Source organism: Lissotriton helveticus, chromosome 6, assembly GCF_964261635.1.
Source record: "Lissotriton helveticus chromosome 6, aLisHel1.1, whole genome shotgun sequence".
Classification (NCBI taxonomy): Eukaryota; Metazoa; Chordata; class Amphibia; order Caudata; family Salamandridae; genus Lissotriton; species Lissotriton helveticus.
Window position 1 is genome coordinate 1,131,954,881 of NC_136067.1, and position 12,782 is coordinate 1,131,967,662.

The following is a 12,782-nucleotide window of genomic DNA, read 5'->3' on the forward strand; positions in this document are numbered from 1 at the left end:
CCCTATGCACTCTGCACTCCCTATGCACTCTGCATTCCCTATACACTCTGCACTCTCTATGTACTGTGCACTCTTCACTCCCTATGCACTGTGCACTCTTCACTCCCTATGCACTTTGCACTCCCTATGCACTATGCACTCCCTATGCACTCTGCACTATGCACTCCCTATGCATTCTGCACTACCTATGCACTCTGCACTATGCACTCCCTATGCACTTTGCACCACTTATGCACTCTGCACTCCCTATGCACTCTGCACTCCCTATGCACTCTGCACTCCCTATGCACTCTGCACTCCCTATGCACTCTGCACTCCCTATGCACTCTGCACTATGCACTCTGCACTACCTATGCACTCTGCACTATGCACTCCCTATGCACTTTGCACCACTTATGCACTCTGCACTCCCTATGCACTCTGCACTCCCTATGCACTCTGCACTCCCTATGCACTCTGCACTCCCTATGCACTCTGCACTCCCTATGCACTCTGCACTCCCTATGCACTCTGCACCCTGCACTCCCTATGCACTCTGCACTCCCTATGCACTCTGCACTCCCTATGCACTTTCTATGCACTCTGCACTCCCTATGCACTCTGCACGCTCTGTGTCTTCATCCTTCTTGGGTCTGCAAGCAGCCGCTGCCTGGCACTGAAGCCTGATCTGTGATGAAGTAATATGCAGGGCTGCTCTGTATCTTCATCCTTCTTGGGTCTGCAAGCAGCCACTGCCTGGCACTAGGCCTGATCTGTGCTCATTTAATATGCAGGGCTGCTCTGTGTCTTCATCCTTCTTGGGTCTGAGAGCAGCCGCTGCCTGGCACTGAAGCCTGATCTGTGCTAATATAATATGCAGGGCTGCTCTGTGTCTTCATCCTTCTTGGGTCTGCAAGCAGCCGCTGCATGGCACTGAAGCCTAATCTGTGCTGATCTAATCTGCAAGGCTGCTCTGTGTCTTTATCCTTCTTGGGTCTGCAAGTACCGCTGCCTGGCACTGAAGCCTGATCTGTGCTGATCTAATCTGCAGGGCTGCTCTGTGTCTTCATCCTTCTTGGGTCTGCAAGCAGCTATGTACTTATATTACTACTAGTGCTATTCAAATTTAATAAAAATCACTTAAAGAATTTATGCCAATGCGAATATACATATGTAAACTAAAAACAGCAATACAAAGTAAGTAACAAAATTTATATACTTTAGCATTTGTTAAAAAATTCAAAAGTGGAGCAACAGTTGCATACAAACTGCATTAATTTTTATATTACTTTGATTTTTACATAAAAAGTCTAACAAAACTGTCTTTAAAATATTTTCAAACAATTTTCTAACTATACATATACCAACAAGCACAAAACATATTGTTTAGCATTAATGTGACTATATAAAACTTCAACAAATGCCTACTTTATGTACTACAGGCAGAAGATACTAAAAATATCCTCGTCGGAGGCCAAGATACTAAAATAAGGAGCATTACAATTAAAGATGCTACAGATTCAGTGAAGATTAGTCTCTGGAGAGAGGCCACTGATTTTACAATTGAAATTGGAAGATATGTACAGCTCACACATATGACTGTACGCGAGTTCAATGGACAGAAGATATTGAACACAACTAGACACACTACAATACAAGTAAGGTAATATTTATAGCAATATCATAATGCAAAAAAAAAAAAAAAAAACAGTACTAAAACACTATCTCTATAGGTCATTCAACCACCGAAAGAAAATATAACAGTAACATTATTTGGAATGGAAAAAACTTACCAGGAGAAAAGCACAATGACCGTGCAAATACAAGATAATGAATACTTGCAATCAATGGACATCAATAATACACCTTTAATGGACTTCTTAGGCATTGAAGCTGACGCAGAAGTATTTGAAGATGCTTTAATGCCATATTTGCCGATAACACTCAGTGTACTGTTTTGCAATGGTTGCATTACAGACATAATTAAAGAAATGTAACTGCAGCATAAATTTTTTTTACCATACTCGCTACAAAAAATAGTTCGAAGTAACGTAAAAAATTTGCAAGATACTACTGGTTAATTGTGTTTGATTTTTCAATATACTCTTCTATATGTAACGTTTCATTTGTTGTTTATCTAACAGTGCTAATACACATATTTTCGTTTGCTCAACTGTGAATTTCTTTATTGATTGAATACATTACTTAAAAGACACTACTGGTTCATTATGTTTGATTTTTCAATATACTCTTCTGTATGTAACATTTCATTACTTGTTTATCTAACAATGCTAATACACATTTTATTCGTTTTCTTAACTGGAAATTTCTTTATTGATTGTGTACATTACTTAAAATACTGCACTTTATCTTTGTTGTGCCTTATCAAATAGTAAGTAAAGTGTATATTACAAAATACAAACAAATATTGCACTATTCCTTACTATACCTCTTATGCCTATTTACTTTATATGCTGCCAAATATATTGTTCGGTAAAATTGTTACTACTTACTTTGACAAAACAATGTACATACAGTTTCCTATATTATTTACAAAAACATTTTTCATATACAACAAATTTGTAACAAAAAAAATATTTGCCACACTGCATTTAAAACTTTGTGTTCCAGAATAATAGCAATTCGATGTAAATTTAAGTATTTTTATGTTTATGTCATAAAAAATGTAACTTTTTATACAAAATTATAGTTTGCCTGATTCTTTTATACAAACAGTTCAAAATTGCTTCAGTAATGTCGTTTAAATATTGCATGTTTTACTGTACGTGTGACTGTCAAGTGCAACGTTTTGGGATACTACTGCACTCAACACAACATACACTCCAAATACCACTTAGTACCACATACCCTCACTCTATCTATCGCCCACACTCTATCTAAAATATCACTCTATCTATCGCCTCAATATATCTATCTATCACGCTCACTCTATCTATCTATCACACTAACTATATCAATTTATCACCCTCCCTCTATCTAACTATCGCCCGCACACTATCAATATATCCTCCACACTCTATCTATCAATAACACTCACTATATCACATAACGACAGCATTACTCAAAGAGACTACAACATCACTATGCACTACAACAGCATCACTAAATATCGCAACATCACTGGTCACCACCACATCACTTAACTCATCACAACAGCAATTTATGCAACTATTCAACAACAACTACTTTAAATATGTTCTCTAAATAATTAAAAATGTATTACAAATGTGCCAAAAAAGTATTAATGTTTCACTGTTGTTCTTACAATTTCGCTTACAAAACATATAGCTATTATGCATTACAATAACTTTTATGGAAATATTACTTACTTAAATATTAAGTCATTTTTATTTGGGATATTAATATATCTAAGTCACATAAATACAACACATAGTGCATTACAAACACAATGTGTCACATTCGCAAATATTACATTTAATGCCATTGTGAACAACTAACATATTAATTTACCTATTTCCTAAAGCATCACATAAATTAAAAAAAAGGTCATTTACAATTCAAATTGCTCAAGCTTTCCTAATGCGAGACCTATTGCATTGCAAATGCTTGTGTTTTTCTTATCTAATTCTTTTTAAGAGGTTAAGGAGATGAAGAATGTGTCTGTGAAGCAGAGATACACACGTTATTGGGGAGTAGCTGAAGGTCGCGGAGAATAAAATGGTTCATATCAAAAAGGATGACAATGAAGAGACAGAATGTGGAGAATCAATCTGGAATAGACAGAGTAGGAGGATTTAAAGAATACTTTTGCAATCTACATGTGTGGCAGGAAAATATAGCGAAGAGCTGCAAGTCGCACTGGTCCACTATTCAGAATTTTGTGTCATGGAAGTGGGGCTGCTATGGTGTCCTGAGTAGGGACCTGCTAAAATGCTATGAAGGTGATGTGTAAACACTTACCGAACAATTAAGGGTGGACACTAAGGGGGCTATTCACAAAGGTAACTTTTCCCATGAGTAGATTTACATGTGTAACAATAATCTTACACTGTGTAGTAACTGTAGTACTTTAAAATATTCAGCATTTCAGAGTGTAAAGTTACTGCAAACTGTAAACTTACATGTCTCCACCCCTGAAATAGGGGTCAGAGTCAGTAAAAACATCATATACAACCATAAAATTGCTATTATTAGTGACTTTATACCAATAATTTTATGTTCTGCACACTTGGCTGAGGCCCATCACAATCGGGGCAGAGTACTCCCTATGGTAAAGTATAGGGAAGCTTGTAAAGATTTAAGTTACCCCAAAAATATTTTCATATGAAAAGTTTTTGTAAAATTATTTTATATATGTATTTTAAATGTAATATAATGCTTTAAAAAACTACAGCACTATTAACTAAAGTTTAAATTAAATATTTATTTGAAGCATATTAAATTAGAATTATTTTTAAAAGATGTATTCAAAAACGCGCCTAGAGTAATTTTGTTATATTTATTATGTATTCAAAGTTATTAAAATGTATGAATAGATTACATTGAAATGAATAATACTTTTTTTTTTTTAAATCAAAGTTATATTTAATTTTAATAAGACAAAATGTTCTTAAAATATTTTATAATGAAATATTTACCTATAAATAATATTGAATTTTTTTTTTTTTTAAGTTTGAAAGCTTTATTGAGATAAAATTGTTAATACCGTAAGGTGACATCAGTAAAACAAAATGCAAAAGGGGCAATCATGGGAGAAATAAAACATAGGTAGCTGGCGACACATTGAAAAATTCAAAGCATTTTTAGAGAAGATTTTTTGGTTTTTGGGGTGGGGGAGGAGAGGAAGGGAAGGGATGAGAAACAATGCTAATACAGTTAAGAATAAAATGAAGATATGCATGTTAATGGTGGCAATAAAGTACAGTAGATGCACAAATACTTAGAAAAAATGTGGAATAAGAACCTTATCAAAAAACACAAGTAAAGAAAAGAAACTACATTAGTGAAATCTAAAAACCTGAAACTACAAGCAGGAGTACAACTGCTCAAGGAGGCCTAAAATTGTCACAGGAAAGCGGGGTGTATGATTTTTGGCGAATTGATCTAAATATAGGGTAAGAGGCAACCAATAGAGTTCAACATTGCGAGAAGGTTTACAGCTAGAGGCAAATGCAACATCCAATCTATGAGAGTGACATAGGAGATTCCACCAACAAATTATAGAGAGTTTGGTCAAAGATTTCCAATTGGAAGCGATATGTTGGAGTGCAAGAGCTAGCATAAGGTCAAAAAGACCATGTGAATGTGGGGGAAGGTCAAAAGATTCTGAAAGGCTACCCAAAAACACTAAAGAAGTAGAAAAAGAAATAGAAAGATTAAAAATACGGGAAATGCGAGACCAGACCTGCGTCCAGAAAAGACGGACTGAAGGACAGAGAAAGAAGAGATGAAAAAGATCAGCGTTGGGAGCATTACAGGTCCAACAGTTAGCAGTAGAAGAAGAGAGAAAACGAGAAAGAGAGAGGGGAGAGAGGTATAATCTGTGATAGAAGAAAAATAAGGATTGAGTGAGAGAGGCAGTACGGGAGGTCTTCAAGGATTTAGCCCAAAGTTTGTCCCACAGAGAGGTTGGCCAGGAGCAACCAAAGTCCTTTTCCCAAGAGAGTTCCAATTTTGATTTGGGACGAGCAGGATCAGGAGCTGAGAAATATCGATAAATAAGAGAAGCCTTAGGAATAGTAGAAAGAATGGTGAGTAGAGAAGAAGGTGAAGTGGGTGTTACATCTGAAGGTAGAGAATAGTATCGTTCAAGAATGGTTTCCATAAGGAGATAGTATTTTTTTGCAAAAGGGGAAGGACATCGAAAGTGGGATTGAAATTGAGGAAAGGAACAAGGAGTGGATCCGTCAAAAAGATGGTGAACCCAGATGATACCTTTCGATCTCCATGAAGTCCAAGCAAGAGGTCTATTTCGTATGAGGATGAGTGAGTTATACCAAATGGGTGATAATAAAAAGGATTCGCGAGAAACCGAGACTGTGTATACCAAGGGCCTCAAAAGAGAAGAAGTGTGTTTGAATAATGGAGGATTGAGACAAGGAGCCTTAGCAGTGAAGCGAATTGCATCTTGAAAAGAGTAAGGAAACAATAATTCACGCTCCACAGAGAGCCAAAGGGGAGAAAAAGGGTCTATGTTGTGCGATAGCCAGCGAGAAGCCTAGCGAAGAGAGAAAGACTTATGAGAAAGTCGGAAATCTGGAAAATTAACCCCACCATTAGATTTTGATTGACGAAGGGCTAAGAGAGAAATACGAGCTTTCTTCTGTTTCCAGATAAACTTAGACAAAACTGAGTCAATACGACGGAAGTAGAGAGCCGGGATATGGATTGGAAGCATGGAGAGTAAATAAATCAGGATCGGAGCAATCATCATCTTGATCGAGTCAAGACGACCCCACCAGGAGAGGTATAGGGGGTTCCAAGAAGAGAGCAAAGAATCAATTCTAGAGATGACTGCAGACATGTTAAGTTGGATAGAGGATGAAAGAGAGTTAGAGAAGAGAACGCCAAGATATTTTATTTTCTTACTGTTCCAAGTAAAGCCAGTAGAGTCAAAGAAGTGGGGAAGGCAAAATTTAGTTAAAGGAAGAATCTCCGTCTTATCCGAATTTATTTTATATCCGGAAACCAAGGAAAATTTCCAAAATTCATCTAATAAGGAAGGAACAGAGGTAACCGGATCTGAAATGAATAAAAGTATGTCATCTGCATAGGCAGATAGCTTCAGTTGATGAGCACCATACGGAAGACCAGAAATGGAAGAATTGTTACGAATAGAGGATATGAAGGGTTCCAGTGCTAAAATAAAAAGAAGGGGGGAAAGAGGGCAGCCTTGACGCACTCCACGTTTAAGTGTGAAAGGGGAGGTAAGTTGACCGTTGACGAGGACTGATGCTTTGGGCATAGAGTAAATTAAAGAGATGTAAGAAATAAATTTCGGACCAAAGCCATGCCATTTCAGGGAAGCTATCAGAAAGGACCAATCAACCCGATCAAAGGCTTTTTCAGCATCAACCGAGATAGCTGCAAGGGGAATAGAAAGGGAGGGGGCCTTATTGAGGACATTGAGAAGGAGTCTGGAATTATCTGAGGTAAGACGGCCCTTAACAAAACCACATTGTTCTTTCCCAATGAGATGTGGCATGAATGGATCAAGACGAAGAGCCAACAATTTCGCAAAAATTTTATAATCCACGTTAACTAAAGATATTGGCCGGTAATTCTTACAAAATTTGGGATCCCGTCCCTCTTTAGGGATGAGGCATATGGTAGCGTCTTGAAATGAGCCTTGAGCTAAACCAGCGGAACAGAAAGATTGAAAAAGGAAGAGAAGTTTAGGTAAGAGTAGATCGGAAAAGTGTAAGTAAAATTCAACTGGAAATCCGTCAGGTCCTGGAGTCTTACCTTTGGTTAGAGAAGATAGAGCAGTGGATAACTCAGAAAGGGTAAGGTCTGAGTCAATGTTCGAGAAATTAAGTTGGGAGGTGTCTGGCTTGGGCAAATTCTCAAAATATGTTTGGAGGAGTTCTGGGTTAGGGGGGTTCTCAGGGGAGTACAAAGACTCATGAAAGGATTGGAATTGCTCCAAAATTTCTCTATCTGTATGTAAGAGGGTATTAGTCGGAGAATAGATAGAGTCAATGAGAGTTCGCTCTTTACGCGATTTCAGATAGTTAGCAAGTAATTTACCCAATTTATTACGGCCTCCATAGTACCGCGCACTACCCCGAAGAAGGAAGGAAGAGGCGGAGTCCGTAGTAAGTTTGTTAAATGCAATTTTCGCTTGAAGAAGTTCAGGGGACATATGATTTGGAGAGGAGGTATAAAATTGGTGTTCTAATGATTTAATATGTGCAATAGCAACTTTACGTTTGTGGATACATTTTTTCTTTTTTTTGGAGACAAAGTCAATAATAAATCCGCGAGCTGTGGCCTTGAAGGAATCCCAAAGAACATGGGGGGGAGTATCAGGATCAGAGTTAATTTGGAAGAATTCAGAGGTGAAAGAGCGAAAAGAGGAAGAGAAGAAAGGATCTATGAGAAGAGAAGAATTAAAGCACCAGCGAGAGGATTTAGGAAGAGGGGGAAGAAGATCGAAATCAGTGATGATAGGGGCATGATCAGAGATGACAATAGGTTCAATAGAAGAAGATATAAGGGTTTGAGATAAAGAGGGAGAAAGAAAGATATAGTCTAAACGAGAAAAAGAGGCATGGGGAGGAGAGAAAAAAGAAAAATCTACAGTGTCCGGGTGGGTAAGCCTCCATGAATCCACAAGATGAGCCTGTGTAATAGTATCAAGAAACTGTTTGTGAAGTTTGTGAGGGGTAAAACGAACAGAGGATTTAAGATCTAAAAAGGGATCAATGATCTGATTACAATCTCCACCCAATAGGAAGGAATCATCTTTATGTTGAATACATTTTGCAGTAATGGAGGGCCAAAAAGAGGAATCAAAACATGTAGGACCATAAACATTGAACAATGTAATTGGGATGGCATTAATAAGTAACTTGGCAAGAATCCAACAACCTTGATCATCCTTTTCCTCAAGAATTACCTTACACTTGAGACGTTTGTGGATCAAAATGGCAACACCATTCTTTTTATGAGAGGCCGGAGAAAACAAGACAGTACCAACCCATAATCTTTTTAGTTTCAAGGATTCAATATCTGAAAGATGGGTTTCCTGAATGAGAACAATATCAGGATTATAGGAGGAGAGGTGGGAAAGTACTCTCTGCCGCTTAATCGGATGATTTAATCCTTTCACATTCCATGAAACAACTTTGAAAGTCAAAACATATTAAACTGTTCAAAATTGAAAAGTGCAAAAACATACTGTACAAGCAATAAGCCAAACATTAAAGAATTAGAAAAAAAAACAACCATTAAAAGAACAGAAGGAAGAATAGTGGAAAAGAGAAGAAGAAAAGGAGAAAGGAGAAGGAATAGGAAAAAGGGAAGGAGAGAGAATAAAGGATAAGGAAAAGGTTCTGCAAAGGGAAGAGAAGGAAGAAAAGAGAGAATGTAGAGAAGACAGTACAAATCCAGAAGGATGACTGCAAAAAACATACCTGAAGGGGAAGAAACACAAAGGGAGATGGGGAAGCGGTGATGCGTAACAAGACGGGTAGACTAGGATCAGAAGCACAATCGCACCGAAACCTCACAGAATTACAAAGGATGATACATGGTGAGGGGGTAACCGAGACACATCTGTATAAGGGAAGAAAGAAAACAGTTAATTAGGAGTACATGACATACCGCAATTACCATGAAACAGGACATAAATATTGCAAGAGTCAAATACCGAAAAGTCAATTGAGAACCTGTTTCAACAACATAGAGGGAACAAAGAAAGAGAGAGAAGAGTCGAGTTAACAATGGGAAGCAGTGACAAGGAACAAGAAAAATTAAGAACAAGATACAACAAGGTATATCGGAAAGAAAACAAATAAAGGAGAAAACATCGAAAGACCGTTCCTAGAGAAAACAAGAACAGTTACTCAAGAGATATAACAGTATTCATCAGCCACTATTTGAAGGCGAAGAATCCATTCCATCGTTGTTGTGCAGAAGAAGGAAATTACGGAGTTTGCCAGGTTCTTGAAAAGACCAAGACTTGTTTTGGTGGGTGACTCTGAAGGTACATGGATGGAACAAGCCATATCGGGATCCAAGAGAGCGCAGAGAGGGGCGAAGAGCCAGGAATTCCTTACGTCTAGAAGCGGTGGCATTAGAAACATCCTGGGAGATATAAACACGTTGACCTTGCCAAGATAGTTGTCGTTTGGCTCTAGCTGCAGAAAGAATGGACAACAGGTCCGTGAATCTCAAAAAAAGGATGATAACACCACGAGGTTTTGTAGAGGTTGACGAGCGTGACCCAAGCCTATGTGCCCTTTGAATGCTGAGGGATGTGGAGGTGGCATGTCCAATAATTTCGGAAGGAAAGATGAAAAGAAAGTGACTGGGTCATCCCCCTCAAGAGTTTCCGGCAAGCCATAAACACGTAGGTTGTTCACGTCTATTTCGATTTTCCAAGTCCTCTGTGTGGCGCTGTAAAGAAAGAACAGTCTTTTCTAAAGAGTCAATGCGTCGTGAGTTGGACTGAACCTCAGGAATCTGCTGTTCTATGGAGGAGATACGAGTATCCATGACCTCCCATTTGTCCTTCAAGAGTTGCATATCCTTGCTTGTTTCCTCAATAAATGGGCGCAACGCACAGATTTCTTCTAAAATTAAATCAATGGAGTGCGAAGGAGGAGAATCTGGGGTAGGAGAGTTCTGCTTCAGCCGTTTGGGAGTCGATGCAGAAGGTGATGTTTTATTTGATGGCGGTTGACCTGAAGAGGTGTGCTGAGAAGAGGAGGTCGCCATCTCGACGGACCGTGAGGAGGCACCCAAGGTCGAGGAACTCACAGGAGTATCTGTAGAGGCTGCGAACACAAATTTGGGCTTGCGCAAATTCCCCATAGGAGAAAGTAAGTCAATAAAAATAGCACTTTTGGCAGAGGTATATGTGGAGAAGTTAGCGCATTAGAGAGCTGAGCCACTGGCAACGAGAGTGGTCTGGTGTCGCTGAGTGCTCGCCTAGAACGTTCTGCACATTACTGTTGAGGAGTCACTACAAAATTACTGCAATTGTAACTGATACTTGGAAGGACGGTATCACGGTTGCGTGAGCACTGTATTCCGTTGTGCCTGTTTGGATTAAACTACCATTCCAGAAATAGCCGATGAAGAAGTTCTTTACCATGGTACGAAAACTGCAATATCACACATTAATACCAGGAATATGACCAAGTCGATGGTGACGACAGTGCCATCATGCTGACAAGACTATGCTGGAGCCGACAGACGAGTATACATGCACTAGAATTGAAAATTGATAAATATGGCCCTTGAAGAAGAAAAAGTGTCATATCCTGAAGTGACAGCAGCTATGCCTCAGAAAGAACGTGTTCACGCTGTAAAAGCGCACACCATAAAGAGTAACATGTGGCAAGCCTGCACGTCAGAAGTAGATATCAGAGTAGGGCAGGAGGTGGTAGGCAGCATAAGGACAATGCAGAAGGCAGTAAGTTGTGAAGAACAGAAACCGCGGCTCGCAATCAGCCGCGGTGATCGTAAAATGGCGGCTGCATAATAGTCTGTCAGAGATATGACCTGCGGTGAAAGTGGGGCATAAATAGTCTTGAAGTAGCTCCAAAAGCTCACCTCCAAGGTCCGAGGGCGAAGGATAGGTGATGGTGTGAGGTAGGTGTCACCAAGAAGTGGAAGAGCAACAGGTCCGTGAAGAAACCGCTAGCACTGAGGCGAGTCCCAAAATGGCGGGTCCTGGCAGCTCGATGTTCAGAGTCGTGATAAAGTCTCTGAAGATGGTAAATGAAAGCCGGAAAGACACACCTTCTGCTCACGGCATGCTCCGGTTCCGAAATCCCGTGTTTTGCAGCAAGAACGGTCCCCCTCACATCGGGAAAAATATACGGAGGTGTTCCGGCGCTGAGGAGCTCTTCACCTAGCCGTCCATCTTGCGCGGCACCCAAGCCACGCCCCCCAAATATTGAATGTTTTTAACATCAAAATAAAATGTATAAATATATCTCAGAAGTTAAAAAAAATAATGAAAATGTAGTTTGTGAGTACACCTTTAAGTATGTGTCTTCTATTAGCTTACACACCTTTCCCTACCATCTGCAGATCAATCATCCGAAGAAATTACTCTCCTCACATGCCCCTGGCACTGCAGGAGTTAAAGGCCCCTACCACCTTAAATTTCAGGGCCCTGAAGAAGGGTCCGCAAGGATGGAAAATCCAACGGCTTTTACTGCAGCACCGACTGAACCTTGCCTTTCCTCTGTACTGAAGGTAATCAGTAGTAGTGAGACACTTTTGTGAATAGAGGCTTCCCAGGAGCATGGGGTCCTATGCCAAGACAAAACTGCTTTATGCATTTTGAGAAAAAGTCCACACCCTTGAGAAGCCCCAGGTTGTAGTGCAACACACACGATTGATGCACTGCTACAAGAAGTGACAAGCAAAATGTAAGGACATAAAATGGTATGGAAAATAAGAAATTAGCTTCCGGCAAAACAAGTGAGTACATATGGCCTGCCATCTTGATGCTTGCCTTTAACTATCAACATTGTCCGGCAAGGCGAAGGATGCTCACTCAACAAAGCGGGAGAAATAGGGTATGTGCACTAGAAACCCTTCCCTGCCACCATCTCACAACTTCACCACCTTCAAATACTGTACAAAAAGAACACAACAAAACACATAAAAGCATGTTTGATTCTGATGCAAAACAATACATGCTTTTCTGTGGGGGAAAAGAGGAATCCCTTTTCATGCTAGACTAGTTACCATACATCTAAGTATGCGTGGGTGTGGTATTTGTACAGCACGAACCTAGCCGGGAGTCAGCACAGCACTGTACAGGATCAAAGTCGAAGTGACCGTCAGTGTGCGACTGGAGGGGTGGTTGTTTAATGACAGCGAGCATACACTATTACTCCATCGCAATGTAGTGTTCTTTAAAGAGGACTGTCTTCAGTTCTTTCCTAAATTAGGGCAGGGTTGGGGAAGTCTGATGGATATGGAGATTATCATTCCAGATAGGCGAACTTAGATGCATAGACTTTGTTTCTTTCTTTTTTGCATTTCTTCAACTCCTGTCTGCAGAGGGCTGAGAAACACGGGTGGGGGGGTGCACTAGACATTCTGATAGGCTGGGGTACCAGGGGGTGACTGTT

At 39.7% G+C, this 12,782-nt stretch overlaps 1 pseudogene; it reads right to left on the reverse strand.

The window, feature by feature from the left end:
- The window catches only part of LOC144762625 (uncharacterized), a 36,836-nt pseudogene extending 26,432 nt beyond the window's left edge, over positions 1-10,404 (reverse strand).
- Positions 10,405-12,782: the final 2,378 nt, after the last annotated feature.